Genomic DNA, 20,742 nt, shown 5'->3' with positions numbered 1-20,742 from the left:
TTTATTGCATCAAAGAGTAAATTAATTACTTACGGAAAATTGAGAATTAAAAAATAAATTTTTAGACAATTAAAATAAAAAAAAAAACACTTTTTTGTTGATATTTGTGATTTGTAATTTATGTTCAGTCTTATTAAGTGTCAAAGGAAAAATGTTTAAATTACTCTTTCAAATTTTTATTGTTTTCTATGTTCATCGTCATACAATACACACGCTCAATTCTTCATAATATATAATAGCATGCTATTTTTACGGAGGCCACGTGCGCTACTGTATCTTTCCGAGGACATTGTACGACACATTCTCTCATCTTCAAATCAAGTAGAGGAAGAAGAAAGAAAGAAAAATAAAATACTGAATTAAAAAAGAATACACGAGAGGAGGTCAGACGACTAATAATCCATTACGTCGTACAATGTGTGTAATACGACAACGATGATTTTTTTAAATTTACAAGGCGCCAAGTGACAAATTTTTTTTTTATCTCTGGCACAATTTTTTAAAATATATCAAAAAATAACTGGTTAGTATAAAAATAACAGTGGGAAGAATTTCTGATCTTGAATTAAATATTATTAAGCTTATTTTGATGACTTGAGGAAATGCAAAAAAAAAATTACTAAAATCCTACTGTTGAAAAAATATTGAAAATAGCTTGATACGCCGGAAATAGTACATTTCACACCTAGGGAGGAAATGTAGTCTAGTTCAAATCACGGGTAAAATTACAACCTGAAGGCAAGGGTGGTAAACATATAGTTTAAGCTAGTCTAATTATTTTCTTTAGGACTGAATATGAGTTTTCGTCATACCTGCTTGGAAAGTTTAACTACTCTCTAATGGAAAAGTGAACTTTTCGTGCGGGTATGACGAAAAATACGTTTGAGTGGGATGGAAGTACGACTTTAACTCAGATGATACATTGATGAGAGGAATGCCTACCTTCACAGTAGTAAACACTAGTGAAAATCTCATATTTGCAAGTGTTTTAATTTAAAACACTTCAAGTGTTTTAAACTGACATCATCCATTTGATCAACATATCAGTCACTTTTAAAACACTTCGAGGTGCATTCAAAGAGTCACCTTCAAAAATAAATTATTTGTGCTGGGATACACTTATATAGCGAATAAATTTATTTAGGCCGTATGAGAGATAGCACAGAGCGAAGAGGGAGCCACGTTTGACGAATACAGGTACGATTTGAAGCGAATTATATTGACTGATGAGATAGCTTAACTGGTAGAGCAGCCAGCGCATAACTAGAAGGTCCGGGTTCAAGTCCTGGTCTCGACAGAATATATTTTTCGCTAAGAATCGTCCTGAGGTAGTTGTGAAGTTGTCTATATGTGTTTAATTGGCTAAAAAATAGAGAAATCCCTGAAAGGAACTGTACCTAAAATGACTACAATCTTAATCAAATGCACTGCGAATCTAAATTCCCGTCACACATGACAATTACGATGTTGAACTCCATGAAAAAACTATCGCATTTTTATAAACAGCAAGAATTCTTGTATAAGTGATTAAAATTCGTGTACAAAATTCCTATAGTTTGTTTGTGGAGTTTAACATTGTAATCACTTTAAATGTTTAGATTCTAGACGCTCTGATTTACAGTAATAATTTTAACACAGAATAATTGAAAAAACACTTGGTAATTATCTAAATAGCCCCCCCCCTCTCCCGCCTTATCCCATCTACACAGTTTTGTATTCGCACGAACCTGGACCCCTCAAGTTGGCGCGTTAGGTGCTTCAGCACTCAAGCTATCGCAATACTTTAATTACTATTTTCCTGGACGTACCCATACTCATCGTGGTCCGACGAGAACTCCGCCGGCCCTCTTACGGCCTTAAATTTGAGCAAATTTAATAAATCACTAAATTAGCAAATGGGGCTGGGGAATATATTTTAAATATTTACCATATTTTTTTCTAAAGATATTTTTATTTTATTTACTCATCTCTTGTTTGTGGATCGTGATTGTTCATTTAATTCATGTATTAGTAAACAAAAAATTTTTTTATATGTAAAACATTGATAATATTCAGTGGTGAACTCAATTCCCAATTAGTTGACCTATCTATTTGAGATATAATTAGATCACCCAAATATAGCGAAAGAAAAAGAAAATAATAATCTTCATTTCCCATCATTATTCTATTTTTAGTATTACTCTATCACTTGGAGTATCCAAATAAACATCAATTAATCATCCTAGGACAGTGATAGGCAGTAATATTTTCTCTTTAAGTATCTTCGGGTCAAATTATCAATTAATGTTATGATGAAAGATATAACAAATTGATTTATCAATTAATACATACAGCAGAACCTCAATCTGTCTTGCCCTCAATCTGTGACATATTTTTTATTCTCATGGCCAAAATAATCCATAAAAAATTGTAATTCTATGGGGAGCCTATAGACATTTTATATTTACATCGATGTGTCACATCCTGTAACGAATGCTTCTTATTAAGATGATAACATGAAATAATCAACACAATTATGCGAATTTATTGAGCTTAAAACCAAGAATTAAATTGCATTTCATTATTTGAGCGTATGGAGAAATTAATTTCGGGATAGATTTTAGTCTTAAGTAAAAAGAATTGATAAATATTATGATGAATGTTCGATAAAAATCGACAACTACTTCAATTCTGTAATTAACTGAAAAATTTAATTTAAGGTTTTTCGGATGGAAATGGGCAGGGATGAAAACAGTGTTTAAAAAAAAAATAACTTATATTTTAAAATAAGATGTAATATGCATTATATTAATTTTTTATAATTTTTTTCTAATATATATTTAACTACCAATAAATTTAATTAATATTTATTATAAAAGTTTTTTTTAATTTTAATTATTGTTTTGATTACGTTCCGGAACAAATAACAAAATATGGCAACACCGTATGTACAGTCTAACCTTTCTTAAAAAAAGTTTAATAGTAAGATGAAAATAAGTTGTTGCAATACAGACATCATATTTCGAATTTCAATCAGTTTGAATAATTTCAAATTTTAGACATTCATTTTTATCGTTTGCTAATGAATTTGTAATTATCAAAAAAATTATCTAGTTGAACAAGAGCGGTACTTCAATGCGCTGTTGCCATATTTTTCTACTGTCTTTAAACTAACAAAAAGACAAAGATAGAGGCGTCATACAATTTTTGTTTTATCAATAACTTTTGTTTTATGTTCTATGAAATACTAATTACTTCCTGTCGTTTTAACCCTACTCACATGCATTTATTGGCATTTTTAATATGAAATATCTCGACAAGTGTGTGGTAAAAAAATTTTGTTGATAAAACATTTCGTGAAATAGTATATTACGACCCAAGGCCAGAAAGTTGAATTTCCCGGCCTTATATCACACACACCGGGGCATTCAACTTCTTTGGCCGTATGTCGTATACTATTTTTCTTGATCTCGCCGAAAGTAAGTTCGATAATCACTTGATAAGCTAAACAGTTGTATGGAGGATGTCCTCCCGACTTTTGCAGAGCCGAGGCGAAGCCGAGGTTTTTGCTGGTCGGGGGCGGGCATCAGCAAAAAAGTTCAAAGTCAGGAATTGGTTTAAAAATATTTATACATAAATAATAGTAACACTCATTACAGGAAACTCAAATATTAACCAACAATAATACTATTATACTATGTTTATAGTCTTGATATAAAATTATTCTACATATTTGATAAAAAGAAATTAAAATTACAAGTAAAATTGAAAGTACAATCGTTGAATGTACAATTTTCAAATTTAATGAAGGATTGAATGCATCTTTTGTCCTTCATTTATTTCTTATGTTTTATTACTTTGTAAACATATGTAGACTATTCTACGAGTTATTGAAATATTCAACTTTTTTTTTATTGCTCATCTGGTTAAAATAAACATAATATTCATGTGGATAACATCCTTAAGCCATTCGTCATCTCCTCAATAGATTAGTTTATGTTTCCGAGCCACAAAAATCTTTCAGTTAATCGAAGTACGCATTAAATGGAGTAGACCACAAAAGTCGTTGTTTCGGCAGCGAAATGCGGCCAGGAAAGCTATACTTTCGGCCAGGGAATCAAGAAAAATTGTTTTCTCTCTCAATTGGTATAAAAAAAAGGGGATGTGAAGTTTGCGAAAATTAGCATCCGAAATACCTTCAGGTAGTTCTAGCACATAGAAGCGTATTTAATGGAGGCTTTAAGGAGGCTCCATTGAATTTCTATAAAACGAATGATAACTCATTGAATTATTGATTAAAGTATTTACTGGATAAATTACGAAAATTTTTTGTTAATTATTACTATAAATTTGATAATTAATTTCAAAGATGACTTTCATATTGGCCATATTGTAAACGTGAAATGCATAATCTCACAGTTTTCAATTAATAATTTCTTTATTAAATATTCAACAGCTGCAATTTTTTTATGAAATATCTATTCGAAAACGTTCCCGAATTAATGATCTCGTTTTTCGTTTAAATGGTAAGTCCAGTTTTCATCAGCCGTTAATTTTTAAATCATTATCATAATTTTATCACTGCGTTTTTTTTAAAAAACTTTGTATATAATCCTGTGTATTGTTTTTTAGATCATTTATAATTATCTTTTATATGAAAAAAACCAATAAATAAATTATATTCTGTGGTGAAAAAAATTGACGATGAAAATACTCCAATAAATACCGCCCAGCCTCAATAAAATACAAAAGAAGCGCCATCTGTTGTTTGTACATGAAACAATAAAATTTGAAAAGTATCCAATCAGAAACTTTTTAATATGGCATCTTACATGTAAGCAGTCATCTTTAAATATGGTGCTATCTCCTTTAGTATAATAGGACTTTTAAAATTTTTTGTTAAATTCAGATTTTCATTCAATAAATTTCGATGCACATAATAAATTAATAAAATATTCATTGAACAATTTAACCTAATTAAATATTGTCCGCTCGGAAAATATTAACGAATGAAAAAAAGCACTCTTTTCCTCTGTATTATTGAAAATCGCGGAGATTTAAATATTCAATGATATCAGGAATAAAACAAGGGTTTTTTTAGGACAAATTCAGTCTTTATCAAGGGATTGTAAAACAAATAAAAATCTACTCGAGGTCTCAATTCTATTGTTTGTTTATGGCAATTAGCATTGTAAACACTTGGATTTACAATATAATTCATGTTCTAAAAGTGTACAAATTTAATTACCAACATCTTTATCTCAAAACATCAGATCTTCTTTGCTCAGAAAAAAGAAAAATTCGTTTTTGTTTTTATTTTACAATTAATAAACAATTGAAAAAAATATTTCAGGAAGTTTTTGAAAAGAATAAATATCTGAATAATAAATGATACTTATTTCATTACATCAATATACATCAACAGTCACTTATCTCTCAAAAATACCTACACTCTAAAAAAAGCAGACCTTTCAATTATGTAACAAAATTACCAAAATAGATATTGTTAAACGAAATATACCACGAAGCACAACTTGAACTACTTTTCAATGTACTATTTTTTTTCGATTAACCTCTTAGTGAGGCATCACCCTCACTCTGAAACGCTAAAAAATCTCTGAGGATGACCCATATATCAAGCTTCTTCTCTCTTTTTCTCCCCTTCTGTTACCACCACCACCACCAACTTAGCCTCATTCCACTAATCATTTTTTTCTCAACTTTTCTATATGTTCAAGTGCATCCACCATCCCCCTCTCTTCATCAGGAATTGAGACTACAACACAGCTAGAATACTAAGTTTATTTTTATCTCTCCTACTTTTGGATAAAAAAAAACTGTTTTTCTGTGAAAACAAATCGATTAAGTAATAACTGTTGGTCATGAAAGTGAGACAGAGACTAAATTAAATGTCTCAGGCGTGTCTTTTAGCTGTGTTGAAACCACGATAACATATTAATTGCTCGCTGAGGACAATTAGTGTCTCTCTACTATTCCCTTTAATCCTTAATCCTTTTATTTCTTCTACTTTTTTTTCTTTTCTCATTCTATTATTTTTTTTTTTTTTAAGATAATTTTTGCTCCTTTTTTTATACTTTGGCCTTTTTTTTTCTTCAGTGCTTTTTCCCTACCATTGTTATTACTTTCCCTGATCTATGAAAATTTTATGACCCACACAATGTGCAGTAACACGCCGTAAAGATGGAAATAAAATAAAAAGAAACGAGTTTTATGATCATAATGCTATTTTTGTTAGCTTTTAGAACAACTGGAATTTATTCAGTGCAGTTACTTTAATGCACATGTAGTGAAACAGGTGTGCACAGTCGATGGGGAAATTTATCAAGTCTTGGAAAAAAAGATGCTATTATTTTATAAAGAAAAATATCATCTGGGAATAAATCTTTCATCTGAGGGATTCTAGGGATATTTTGATTCTCACTCGAAACAAAATTCAGTGCATCTAAATTTATCAAGTCTTGAGAAGGAAGAATTAATATTCTATGAAGAAAAATATCAGGCGATTAATCTATGATTCAGAGAATTCAAGCAATATTTCAGTTCTCACTGGGGGAATTGGGGTAGAACTTGTTTTATTGAAGAAAAGTTCAAAATTCATAAAAACTAATGATATTTTTTTGTTTATCAGAAATAAAATAATGAAAATTATTTTTTAAGAAGGAGTAAAATTTACTAGGCAGGAGTGAGGAGTGAAAATTTACTCTTCAATACTCTCTAAAAAGAAAGCAGTGAAAACAATACGATGGTAGAGTCCTTTTAGACAGAGTCTGGCAACGCCATATTACTTGAGTTCTGCCTAAATTTCCATAAGAACTTAAGGAACCATAGTCATGCTGGACTCCATCTTAAGAGACTCTATACGATGGACTGTAAAATCAGTGAATATTCATTTATATTCACTGATTTTTCAGTGTAAATTAAACCACTGTTTGAATAAGTTGTATCATATTCACTGACTCTGCAGCACATTTCATTATTTTCACTGTTTCATTTTTAGAGAGAATGAAGAAAAAATATTGGAGTAAAAACTTGTTTTCCTCCCGGAAAAATAGTGCAGATTACTGAAATTTATAGTAATGATGGACAGAATCAAATATCTATTTGAATATTTTTGTGATCTTACGAAAAGTTATATGAATTACAATGGGCCTTAAAAATTCCAAAAATCAAAACATCATACCTATTTTCAGAAAATGGGTTGGAATTAGGTGCAAAAACCTACTCATTCTTGGTAGATCAATTGTATGCCTAACTTGGTCCAACCTCGAATGAACTCCGTTCGGTCAAAATTAGACAACCCAGTGTTGGGTCAAAGTTCACCCGATCGTCAGCTCTGGCAGTTCCTACATGGGATTATGGGCCAGGAAAATCATTTGGGCTCACAATGGCTGTCCTGGAGTGTTTTCATGGAGTTACTATAGGATATAAACGATTGGAGCGTTTGTATTGTTAACCTTTTCTTCATTAATGGCCAAATTGAAGTTAAGTTAGGCACTAAGTGTCCATGGTATCCTATAAAGTTCTAATGAGAATTAGGCCTCTTTTGGGCACCCAATCATTTTTATTCGGGTTTAAAGGTAATTTAGTCAGTTATTTTATTCTTGTCAATTACAAACAATCTTTCTGAATTTTTAGTCAGATTTAAGGATGATTTGATGAGAAAATTTTTTTTATTGTGTGAAAGAAAAAAACAATTAAGAAAATAAATTCTTTTCCCAAGATCCTACAAGTCCTATGAATTTTTTTGTATAATACATGGGGATGAAAATGGAGCTTACAGGAGGGTTAATCATGAGGGAATAAAGTTTACTTGGAGACGAAATGATTGATTATACCGAAAGGAAATTTTTTATTCAAAATGTCATCCGAAGAGTGGCAATAACATTATTATGAAATCGGTGATTGGAATTTTTTTCAGATAATTTATGAATTTCTCAGGGTTCAGTGAGCTCAGAGGAGGGATGTATTGATCAAAAATGAAGAATAAAAAGAAAACAACATTATGTAACTATCCAGTTTCATTTGACAAATCTCAGGGTAAAAAATATTTATTCTAAACAAAAATTTTAAGATTTTCTTCGTCACATGCTTGTCAATTTTTTCCACTCAATCCAAAACGTAAGACCTGATTTAAACCTTTTTTTTGATATCAAAATATGTCACTGAAATTGAACCCGATTTAGATATTTTGAGACTGATTCGAACACATTTGAGGTTGATTTTAATGTACTTGGAGGAAATGAAACTTTCATTAAAACTATTTGGTTGAAAACAGGGTTTAATATCAGTTAGGGTTGATTGGATTATAAGACCTGCTTTAGACCTGATAACGAAAAGAAGTCAATGTAATAGAAAATAAATTTATTATTAAAGTATCCGGATAACTACGCGGATTAAGGCATCACCTTCGAATTCAGCGGTTGCAGTTTAGAATCCCACCGGAAGAAGAGGAGAAATTCATTTACGATAGTGCCTTTCTTAGGACTACCAGTTCATTAATAAACCTTCTGAACGATTGAAATACATCATTAATAGAATATTAATTAATACTTTTTTCTTTAATTTTGAAATTAATAAAAATTCTAGTAATGGTAATATCGACAAGTAATTAAAGAAAAATTTGTTTAATAAAGTGGGAAGTTAAAATAATGGGTTCAATTTTACGAATCCCGAATTTTGACAAATCTCATTTCAAGGTCCTCACAGTCGAATACAACATTTTTTATAAATAGACGTCCGTGTGTGTGTATGTACGTATGTTCGTACGTGCGTTCGGAATCATTTTTCGTCTCAATTATATCGAGAACAAAGAATGATATCGACATGGGACCAATTGCATTCGGCACATAATTACGGTACTTACACTGCAAATCCAAAATCCCGTTACACATGTTTGAAATTTACACAGATAATGTATAACGCCATAAATGGACTATAGTAATTTTGTAGACACTTTTTACACAGATAATAGTGTGTAAAAAATTTACACTTGTAGCATAGTTTGTTAACGGCGTAAGCCATGTAACACACATGAAATGAATGAATTTGACACCTATATAAATTATCTCGGATTTTCAGTGTAGAACTAAATAGGTTTCTACACGGAAAAAATTTTCTAAGTATTTTTACTAATCAATTTAGAGTAAATTTTACGAGCCACAAAAATTAAAAATTAGCAATTTTTTTTAAGTAAAAATAGCTTTAAAAAACTCAGGAAAAAGTACTAGTTTGGTTGATAAAAATTTTTAGAAAAAAATTTATAAATTCAGAAATTTACTTTTTATTCAATATATCAATTAAATATAATTATGCCTATATCAAAGGATTATTTTATACTTTCAGATGTTCTTACTTTACTACGCTAGAACACGTCTGTTTGCCTAATTTTATACCTTAATCTTTTTTCCAATTTTTACCAGCCAAACTAGTACTTTTTTTTAAGTTTTTTTAGCTATTTTTACTACATAAAAATTGCTAGCTTTTCACTTTTTTGGCTAGTAAAATTTACTTTAAATTGACTAGTAAAAATTCCTAGAAAATTTTTTCCGTGTAGCAAAAACAGTCTAGCCATTTTTTTTTCAGAATCAAACAACTGAAAAAATAGTAAACTAGCAGCATTTTGCAATTTAGGAAAAACTTTCACGCCTGATCTCCTAATAATAATTATAATTAATATGACTTCATTGTGATAATTATAATAATTAATTCTGACATAGTTCAGTCGTAAAAAAGACACCTCTGATTTGGACCAAAATTTTTTTACGTGTTATCTTCATAAATGATCGAAAACCTCAAAGAGATTTTTGGCACAAAAGCTCCAGAAATTTTTTACGAGGGTTTAACGTTTCAGATTTTTAAGACGTTAATTTTGAAAACAAAAAAATCGGGTCGCACTCAGACCATTAAAGAGCACTGATATTTTAAATAGAGGGCAGCTCTTGAAAATTTTAAAATTTGATTTAGATTTAAAGGAAAGCCTATTTTGAGATCAATTTTCGCCTGAGCAGTTCTTACTTACGCAAATAAAATTATTAGTTTTATCTTTTTTTTTAAATTAAGTTTTATTTTCCGACTCGGACGGTAATTTACCGAATGAAATTCAAATACATTGGTATACTGGAGATCGTAAATTCAGTTACTTATAAAACGCAATAATTTTTACCACATATAAAAGTTACTTATTTACTCAAAACATCTTTCAATAATCTAAGACGTTATATAATTTATGATCTTTTTTATGGAACTTTATAGATAAAAATTTCAAGAAAAAGAACTCGATAAATCGGAAATTAAGCCTCGAAAATGATTCGATAAATCATTTATATCACCAAGTTTATTTGTTAACTATAAATCACATAAAATATGTACAGACAATTTTATCTCATTATTTACCGTCACTTGACTGAAGTTAAACAGTTTATTTGTTAAAATTTCCAATTCCCTCTTTCAAATAACTAGTTTCCTGGTCTTCAAATTCATTTACAAAGCAAATCCAATTGATAGAGAGTCGTAAATCCGCTCAATCATTTAAACACTCACATATTTTTTTAACAGCGATATGCACACAAAGGTACAGAAAAAAAAAATGTATCTCTACTGGACACAAAGGATTGGAACACAAAAAGATTGTTTTTATCAAATTAATTGGTATATTGAATTAAATAATAACTGGAAATAATATTTTATTGTCTGAGATCAAAATATTTCATCAAAATTGATTAAATATTAACTGACAGACGATTTTTTTGTCAGCAGGGGGAGTAGGGGGGCGCTGTGATAAAGAAAAAGAAAAAAAAAAGAGAAAATGGAGCGAGGACGGGCGTGTCGTCATTGCAACACTTAGAGAGTTGGTATTCACGATTCATCGTGTTCTCTTTCAAGACTGCATTCGATGATGGAATATAAAACTTCTTAGATTGCTCAAGATAATTTACAATCAATAAAATTGAATGGCAATTTTGTTTAATTATTAAAAGTCAGCATTTTCTAATTGGGGTCATTAAACGTTTCCTTAACACTACAGTTTTTTCAGGTAAACTATTTTTTTGGGTAAATAATATTTAGTGCAACTGAATAGTTTTTATGTTTTATTATCATATCTGCACTGATAGAAGAGATTTATAAATGTTAAAAAAGGATTTTTTAATTATTATTAAAATCAATGTTTTTTAACTGTTAATGAATATCTGATAACAATAAAAAAGCCTTAGTTATGAAAACATTAGTGGTTTTATAAAGAATAAATCTCACTTTATCGTAAAGAAATATTTTTTAACAGTTAAAAAAAAGTTTTTAACAATTAATAAACCGGTGTTCGCAGCGCCACCTAACGTTATATCAACCAGAACTGCCATATTTATCAATTCGCCCTTTATAACCTCACTTTTTGCGTTATGCATATCTTTTATTAATAGAAATATGCATGAAATAGAACCAAATCCTAACCTCATTCGAATTTTATGTCATTTTATATTAAAAAACTGTATAATCCACAATAAACCATGAATTATATTAATAACTTTAAATTCCTTAATCATTAAGAAGATTTATTAACTGTTAACAAATATTTCTTGTACTGTAACAAAGCTATGTTTAATAGTTAAGATACAATTTTATAATTATTGAAAAAGATTTTTTAACAGTTAAGAAGCTTCTTTTATTATAACAAATTTCTTCACTGTAAATTTTAGTGTTTTATTTTGGAACATTAAAAGTGCTTTAATATGACGTCACCCATTTCTATTTCTAAAGAAAAAATGAAATTTTCAATGGCAATCAAAAATCCACTCCCATAAGAATTAAAGAAAAATCATTGTTATCATTAACAACCAATTTTAACTAACAAATTAATTCTAACAACTGCCACTTCTTTAATCTTGTCAAAATTAAAATCGGTTCCATAATTAACCTAAAAAAATTTCTAAACCCAAACTAAGGATCTTAGAAATTCTAAAAACTTAAAAAAAAATTATTCCTACTGTTTATAAGCCTTAAACAAATATTTCTAAAATAAAATCAATGTTCTAATTTTGTCAAAACACTCCATTTTAAAGCGATCTCTAAAGCATCCTTTAAATCAAAATCAGTTGGATGATTCAGCTCAAAAAAATTCTTGAATTCATCCAAAGAGATTCTCAAAATTGTTTATATTTTTATCAAGTGTGATTATTTATTTTACATGAAAAAAATAAATAGTCTTTTTAAGTAATCGAATGCCTCACGATTCACTGCCCTCTACCCTAATTCGGTCAACCTTTAATCAAACTTCACCCTTGCTCATACAACGCAATAAAAAATTCATAAATATAATTCCAGTGTGAATGTCTTAATCATTTCTCTAGCTATGATCCAATTAAACAATTCCAACAATTTTAATTATATTAATGATTATATATCATGATATCATCGTTAAGTAATTAAAATCATCTGAAGATCTGTCTGAGTGTACAAATAAAAATGATGGTAAGAAATAAATAAATAATATGCATTCTCCAAAGCGATTGACCTGATTTATTTGATCTTTTACGTCATAAATCCCAATGCTGTTCCTTAGAAGTCATTGGTTAGTTGTACGATCGCAATACAACTATCTCCTCTGCTCCTTTTATTGATATTGATTTATTGACGACCACATCCTATTTTATTCTTACAAAACAATTTTTCACAATTCTATTATTGTTTCTTATCACAATCAAAAGTTTAATTAAAATATTTCCATTCATCTTTTTACAACTAAACTTCCTCCTATTATTCAACACATCTATGCGATATATTTCAATATTTATTGTTGCATTAATAGAGTTAAATTTTAAATCGATTAAGTCTTCTTTTTTCAAATAGAAATAAAACGAATGAATTTAATTTTGTTTAGGTTGGGAAATGATTTAAATAATTTTTCATTTTTGTTGAAAATATATTTATTATTAACAATCTCATGTTTATAATATTTATTACTATGTTAGAGAAAACGTTGACTTTGAGTAAAGTAAAAAAATATTTTTCCATCCATTGGAAATTTCACTGAGTTTTATAACGAGTATGGCTAAGTAGGTGTTACCGTAATGGTCAGACAAGTGTTCCTTCTATGTAAGGTTTAAATTTTTTAGATAAGAACCACTGCTCGGGTTTTATAGGACACTGTTGATGATCTTAAGAACCACGATTGATTGAATTAAAAAACAAATACATATTTTTTTTAGAATTTATTAATAATTTTGACAATTGTTGTTGGACTGTGTGCGAAATTTATTCATTAAATTAATTTCAATAAATGACGTTCTTCAGTATTTGTTTGTGTACATTGATACAAGGATTTCTTTGAGTCTAACATAATTAATTAGCAGCAAATAAATATGTTATTAACTTCCATTAGGAAGTTATTGAAATTGGGTCGATTGGTGGAATTTGAATTTTCATCATATCTCCACGTTTCAAGATATTTGCAAGCATACTGACCAATTTTTAGAATTATTTGTGTGTGTACGTACGTACGTATGTCTGTACGGACGTCAGCATTTTTTTCGTTTTCGAGATCTCAAGAACGGATTGAGATATCAACTTCAACTAAAATTTATTCGAAAGATATTATTATAAAAAAAATCTGAAAGAAATTTGAACAAATTCGGTTAAGCCGTTTTTTTTATAACAAAAAAACTAATAATAAATAAATGCAAAGATGAATTATTTAAAATACTTTTAAGCGAAAGAATAACAATTTTATTCGAAAATGAAGTCGATATTGACTAGACATGATTGTTCACAATCAAATACGACATTGTTTATAACAATATGAATTTTTTATCAAAAAAAAATGCTGAAAAATAATTTTAATGAATTCCTTTAGTCCCACCAATTAAATCATTCTATCAGTGTATCGATACTCTGCATGAGTTTCCGATTTATGATGGAAGCATGTCTTAAAACTAAAATTATATTATTTCTTTAAGAATGTTAAAGACTATTTATTAAACACAATTTAGGATTTATTTGGACTCAAAGGATATCATGTAGTTTCAGAATAATGTGCATCAGTTCGTAAAAGCCTTTCAGTCTGCTTAACGATATTTTTTTATCTTTCTATTTAAATAAATTGAAAATAATGTCCCATTTTGTCTAATCAATTATTAAACTCAATTCCTTCTAATTATAATTTATAACAATTCTTATAAACCTCATGAATCATGTACAAAAACTACAAAATATTTTCTATTCATTTTTGTATAGTTCACCATTTTGACTCATAATAAAATTTTCACAAGAAAGAATTGTAATGTATTTTAATTAACAAATTATTTACTGTCCTTTTTTTTACCCGAAACGACAGGCTATCATTTATTGAAGAAAAAACTACAGTTTTTTTCTCACTCTGTTGGATTCTCTGAACAAAAACGAATCTCAATTCATTCTTTATTTATTTAACAACTTAGTTTTAAGTTTGGCTGCACCTCAATTGCGGACAAGGCCCAAAAATAGTGTAATAAAATGTCTCAGTTGCGTACAGGGTCTTGACCATAGTAGTCTCAATTGCGGACGGGGTCAATAAGAAAATAGTCAGGTACCAAAACAGAGTAAGAAATTAGCCCCGCCTACAGAAAAATATGTCCCACCCTACAGATAAATATAACGCAAATCTGCATCCGAAAAATAAGATGGTTCTACAAAATTGTAGAAGTTGGCAAGTTGATTCTGCTCTCAAACACTTTTTGGGGGGTCTTACAGAAAGTGAGACGTCTCTACAAAATTGTAGAAATTGGCAAGTAATCTTCGAACCAATAAGCATTACTTATTTTACCTACTCCTCCCTATTTTTAGATTTTTGTACTTAGTAGGCGGAGATGAAATTTAAGACAATGATCACAACCTGGATGGACCCTGTCCGCATCTGAGACGGTTTATTGCTTTTCGTCCGCAACTGAGAAACAGCGTAAAGTTTAGGAAATATAAACATGTGTATTTTTAACACACATTTGTAAGGACTCCAAACTATTTCTCTTTATTTTATTACTCTTTTTATTATATAACCTTAAGTACTTGGGTCAATCGAAGGACCCTTTGATTTTATTTAATATTATGCTTAACTTCTCAGCACAATCCGCTATCGTTTAATAAAGAATCCATAAGTATTCTTATTCTTTTTTGTTTTATAAATAATTATAATAACAAATATGATGCAAGTACAGCTGCAATGATTAAATAATTAATGTCTTATTTTCATGAAGTGTAGTCCACCAAACTGAGTTGAATTTAAATCAACAATCAATAAAGTAAGCATAAAATGAGCTCATTGAAATATTTTTAACATATTCGAAGTGTGGAAAAGTGTGTCCACTACTTGTGCAGTTCCAGAGACACTATATTATTATTATGTTCATAATATTTTAGGATAATAAATAAAAACTAGCAATAAACAGTAACTAGTATTTACTGTTTATTGTGTAATAATTACAAGAACAATTTACGTAGATTTTCATACATTATTATTATTATTTGTTTTTTCTCTAGTATTATTTTTAACAAACTTTACTAGAATTTGAGTGGAAAAGGTTCGAAAACTGTTTATTTTCAAGTTTTACAAGCTCCGTTCTCCGATATCGATCCAAAAATGACTAGGTCCTTTCGGACGTAATATTTAGACAACATAATAAATTTATGAGGCTTTCATTCAATGCCCTTAGCTTACAGGCAGGTTACTGAACGGAGAGAATATTCTGTTTATTTTTATTGACTGTGAAGTGAACGAAGAGACAACTCAATGAAGTCTTGGTCTAGTGAAAATTGACTTCAATTTCAATTCTATTTATAGAACTTACAGTATATTTAACTTCCTGTGAAGTAAACTTGTTTTGATGATTTTTTTTTAACATGTTAATGAAAAAAAGAAAGCATGAAAAATATATTGGTTTCGATGGGTCAATTTTTACTTTACATTTGCATTCAACTGCACGGAAAGAAGAATTGAGTTAAAATGGCCTCCATCGTGAAATTTGTTTTGTTACTTTTCCTCTTCGTAAAAATTCCTGTTATATCTTAAAAAATTTATTTTTCTTTTGTCTGTACAATATAAACTGCAGAGTAATTTCTACTTAATCCTTCTTTGGTATGATTCACTAAAAAAAAAACAAAACAAAATTATCACATTCTGATTGCTCAATTGCATAACAGATAAATAAATAAAAAAAGAAAATTAAGCTCAATGAAGATTCTTTATATCTCCATTAACTTTTTTAATACATGACTGTAAATTAACCGAAAATCATCAAAGTCTCACTGCAAAACCCAAGGTTTCACTAACGTGTTAAAATAATACACATAAAGTGTGTTTAATGTGAAATGTCCGTAAACAAACTATAGATGATTTGTTGACACGTTTTATAGTGTGTGTTAAAATCTATAGTTTGTTTACGGTATTTAACATTGAAGAGGCTTAGCTTGTTAAAAGTGTCTACAAGAATTACACACTTGGATTTGCAGTGCTATTCCTAGAATTCTCGTAGTAAATTTGAGTCTAACGAAAGTTGAACATAAAATTGAAAACAAAAAGTGATACATTTATTTTATAGCATAAACGACAATTTCAAAAATAAAATTCCCTTAAGGTTGGGCCTTACTAACCTCAAATCACCTCAAATTTTTCTCGTCAAAGTATGCATTTTTTATTTATTTTTTTCAGATAAAAAATATTTAGGAATATTTAGAAAAGGGGTATACATATCGGAAAACAAAGATTTTTTGTACTAGTGTAATAATAATCGTAGAATAAATAACTTTTCAGTGAAGGGCTCACGACAAGTGCATCCGCCATGACACCTCGAAATTCACCGAAAAACTATCTATTCTACGATTATTATAACACTTGTACTGTTAATCTTTGTTTTCCAATGTGTCTGCCACTTTTCTAAATATTTCTAAATATTTTTTACGTGAAAAAAACGAACTAAAAATACACAGTTTGACGAGAAAGATTTGAGGTGATTTGAGGTTAGTAAAGCCCAGCCTTAAGAAGGTTTGTGCACGACTAATAGTACAGTATAGGGAAAACTTATATTAATAATTTAATTAAAAGATAAATAACATTATTTGATATTAAATGAAACTTGACCATTAGAATTGATTTACTACAAAATTATAAAACTTTTGATCGTTTTATTTACAATAAATCTGAATTAATTTATGCCATTGGATTTAATGTTTAACCTAACTTTTAACTCAACTTCATACATTTATTATTTCTCAACTAAACGTTGAAATCTATTGATAAAGCAAACTTAATTTTTCTAAATTATTAACTAACACTTTTAAAATTTTTATAATATTAATCTTTAATTCGTTAAACGCTCGAAGCTCCTTAAAAGTAATATAAAATACGCTCCTTAAGTACAAAAGATTCATTGAAATCCTTTAAGCATCTAAAAGTGATAGAATACTTTATTAATTTAGTTAATTAGAATAAAATCCTACGTACAATTTTCAGCTACTTGCCTTGTGTAAAGAACGTACGCACCTTCCTCTAGTTTTTCTCTAACAAATAAAAACTTACTTATCGTATTATTTCTTTTTTTATAATCCATTACATGTATATCATAACTTTTCCAAGTCACGTCAATTAGTTTAAAAAAATAGCAAGAAATAATTTCCGATGGATGGTAGTTGCTAAAGGAAATAAGGAAGAAGGCGATAAATTTTTATAAATTGCAAATGAATTTTTAAAGCAAATTTTTATCTAATAATTCTTCTAAGAATAATCTACGACACTATAAATTTTATGCTTTCTTTCTCGATCATTTTATTCAGGCCTGTTTTGACTTTTTTTATTTCCGTTCATAGAGCATGAAATACTTTAAATATATCTCTAAAAAAGCGAAAATTTTACGCATCGATTATTGCCAATAGCACATAAATTCTTGGTGTATATAATGCAGATGGTGTTTACGTCATTGAATAATGCGTCATTATGTAAGGAACACATGTGATGCCTTTACACATGCTTTGTACTCTAGAATCTAAAGTACATGTCACAATCGAAACTTGATACACTCAACTCTTAACCTTCACAAACGTTTCTTTTCTTACACACATTCATCACATCGATCTAATTAACTGTGCCAAACATTTTTGCATCATTCAATTATCACTCAATAATGTCCTCCAGGTTCTAATGCACACACATAAACACTCAATTGAATCAACAACGATTAATTGTTTCATCTATCAAAAGTACCTATACCATACTTCATAAAGTATCCTAGAGAATCCTAGAGGACTCTAGACAACCAAGATCAATTCAAAAGATCAGCAAAATTAACTGTTGGTACTAGTGTTGTCGAGATTGGTTTACATTAATCGACGACTGTTTCCTCTTGAATATCTTTATTCTTCTCTTTTCTATAGTTGAAACACTAAAAGAGCAGAATTGGAGGTTATACAGAGAAATTATGTTGGCGCATGCGCACAAATTGTAGTAATAGTTTTATGTACAAAAATTTTTGATAAATGATAACGTAGAATACTTTGAAATAAAATGTAATAGAGATAATAATTTTGAAAAAATAATTTTTTGTATAACCTCCAAGTCTACACTGCAAATCATTATGTTTTAATTTAAAACACTTGTAGTGTTTAAAAAGTGACTACAATGTTAATCAAATGGTAACATCATTTTAAAACGCTTTAAGTGTGTTAAATTAAAACACTTCAACAATTTAGAGATTTATAGTGTAATTAATTTATAGTGTAATAATTCTCTTTCAGTATTTATATTTTAATTAAATTCAACAGTTTTCCGCTAAATGGCAGGAATTTTAATTTAAAAATGCCGGAAGAGGTGGTTAATGACACAAACCACCAAGACTGAAAGAGTTGAGACTGGGATTTTCTAACCTCGAATCATCTCAAATTTTTCTCATCAGATTATGTATTTTTTATTTATTTTTTGCATGTGAAAAATATTTACAAGTGTTAAGAAAAATGGTATACAGAGGCGAAGACAATATTTGACAGTGTAAGTCCAGTAAAAATTGTAAAATAAATAATTTTTTAGTGCATTCTAAGGTGTCATGGCGGCCGTCCTTGTCATGGGCCTTCCACTAAAAAATTATTTATTATGCAATTTTTACTGCACTTACACTGTCAAACTTTGTCTTCCCTTCTATATACTATTTTCCTTAACACCTGTAAATATTTTCTATATGAAAAAGATAAATAAAAAATAAATTATCCGACGAAAAAACTTTGAAATGATTTGAGGTTAGAAAAGCCCAGCCTCAATCGATTTAGATACATATAATCAAATAAGCTTCAATCGATAAATAAATATCGATTGTTAACTAAAAATATTCGATTATTGAATGTATGTATTTCTTTCTCATAACATGAAATTCATAGGATAATAAGAATAATAACAGTAGTTTATAAAGATCAATAATTAGGATTTACTTATAACGATAGTTATAAACTTGTCATAAAGTATGTAATTAAAATGACGTAGTAGTAGCCTAGATTAAAGTTCCTTTCGTGTCGTAGGTCAGGCACGGAAATTACTCTACTATTTAAAGGTCGTAAGTTACTTACTTAAAACAAACACGAGTGAAGTATTCGAGTTAAATCAAAGCAACTAGAAGTTGAATAACAGATGAAGGCTATCAAACACGCATGGTTATTTTTCATCAACAGATCCGATTATATTACACTTATAAATTGATATCTTAAGTGTAATTGGTATGATCGTGGCATTATAATCTCTAATTAAGATTTCTTTCAACAGAGTTGATTTGAAGTCTCACCTTTTCACTTCTTTCTCTAATTAAATCTCCTAGATCAAGCTGATTAGAGATCATACACTTGTACTATACATTTCCGGACTAATAGTAGGGTAAAAAAAATTCTGGGTAGAAATTATTTTGCGTCAGTAGTGACGTCTGATAAATTTTCCCGCACATCATGAAAAAAACTTTGGGGTAAAATTTGTTGGTTAATGAAGCGATGCTGAAACACGGATATTTTTACCCTGTAAACGGCAAATTTAAACAAACTTAAAGAGGACACTGACAAAAAAGATTTGTAATAATAAAGGAAGCTTCTTAACTGTTAAAAAATATTTGTTAATAATTATAAAATTTTATCTTAACTATTAAACATACCTTTGTTACAGTACAAGAAATATTTTTTGACAGTTGATAAATCTTCTTAGCTATTAAGGGATCTAAAGTAACCAATATATTTCATATTTTATTGTGGGTTGTATGGTTTTTTTAATATAAAATGACATAAAATTCGAATGAGGTTAGGATTTGGTTCTATTTCATGCATATTTCTATTAATAAAAAATATGCAGAAGGCAAAAAGTGAGGTTATAAAGGGTGAATTGATAAATATGGCAGTTCTGGTTGATATAACGTTAGGTGGCGCTGCGAACGCCGGTTTATTAATTGTTAAAAACTATTTCTTTACGATGAAATGAGATTTATTCATTATAAAACCACTAATGTTTTCATAACTAAGGCTTTTTATTGCTATCACCTATTTATTAACAGTTAAAAACCATTGATTTTTATAATAATTAAAAAATCGTTTTTTAACATTTATAAATCTTTTCTAGCAGCAATTAGTTTGATAAGTAATAAAACAATCTAAATAATCATACGTTGCTTTCATTATTATGAAGATTTAAAAGTATGTCCTTACAATACGAAAGACTCTGGTCTCTGACTCTGGAAAGAGACTAGTAATGTTTAGACTACATAATAA

The 20,742-nt window shown here is 29.0% G+C and overlaps 1 protein-coding gene across 5 annotated transcripts in view; it reads right to left on the bottom strand.

The window, feature by feature from the left end:
- The window catches only part of LOC118071318 (uncharacterized), a 72,107-nt gene that overhangs the window by 31,079 nt on the left and 20,286 nt on the right, over window positions 1–20,742 (bottom strand). The gene's annotated exons all lie outside the window — the stretch shown is intronic.

This window comes from Chelonus insularis, unplaced genomic scaffold, assembly GCF_013357705.1.
Source record: "Chelonus insularis isolate UGA/USDA-ARS -01 unplaced genomic scaffold, ASM1335770v1 contig_77_pilon, whole genome shotgun sequence".
NCBI lineage: Eukaryota > Metazoa > Arthropoda > Insecta > Hymenoptera > Braconidae > Chelonus > Chelonus insularis.
Note: the sequence above shows the minus strand (reverse complement) of the source record. Positions and strands in the feature narration are given on the sequence as shown.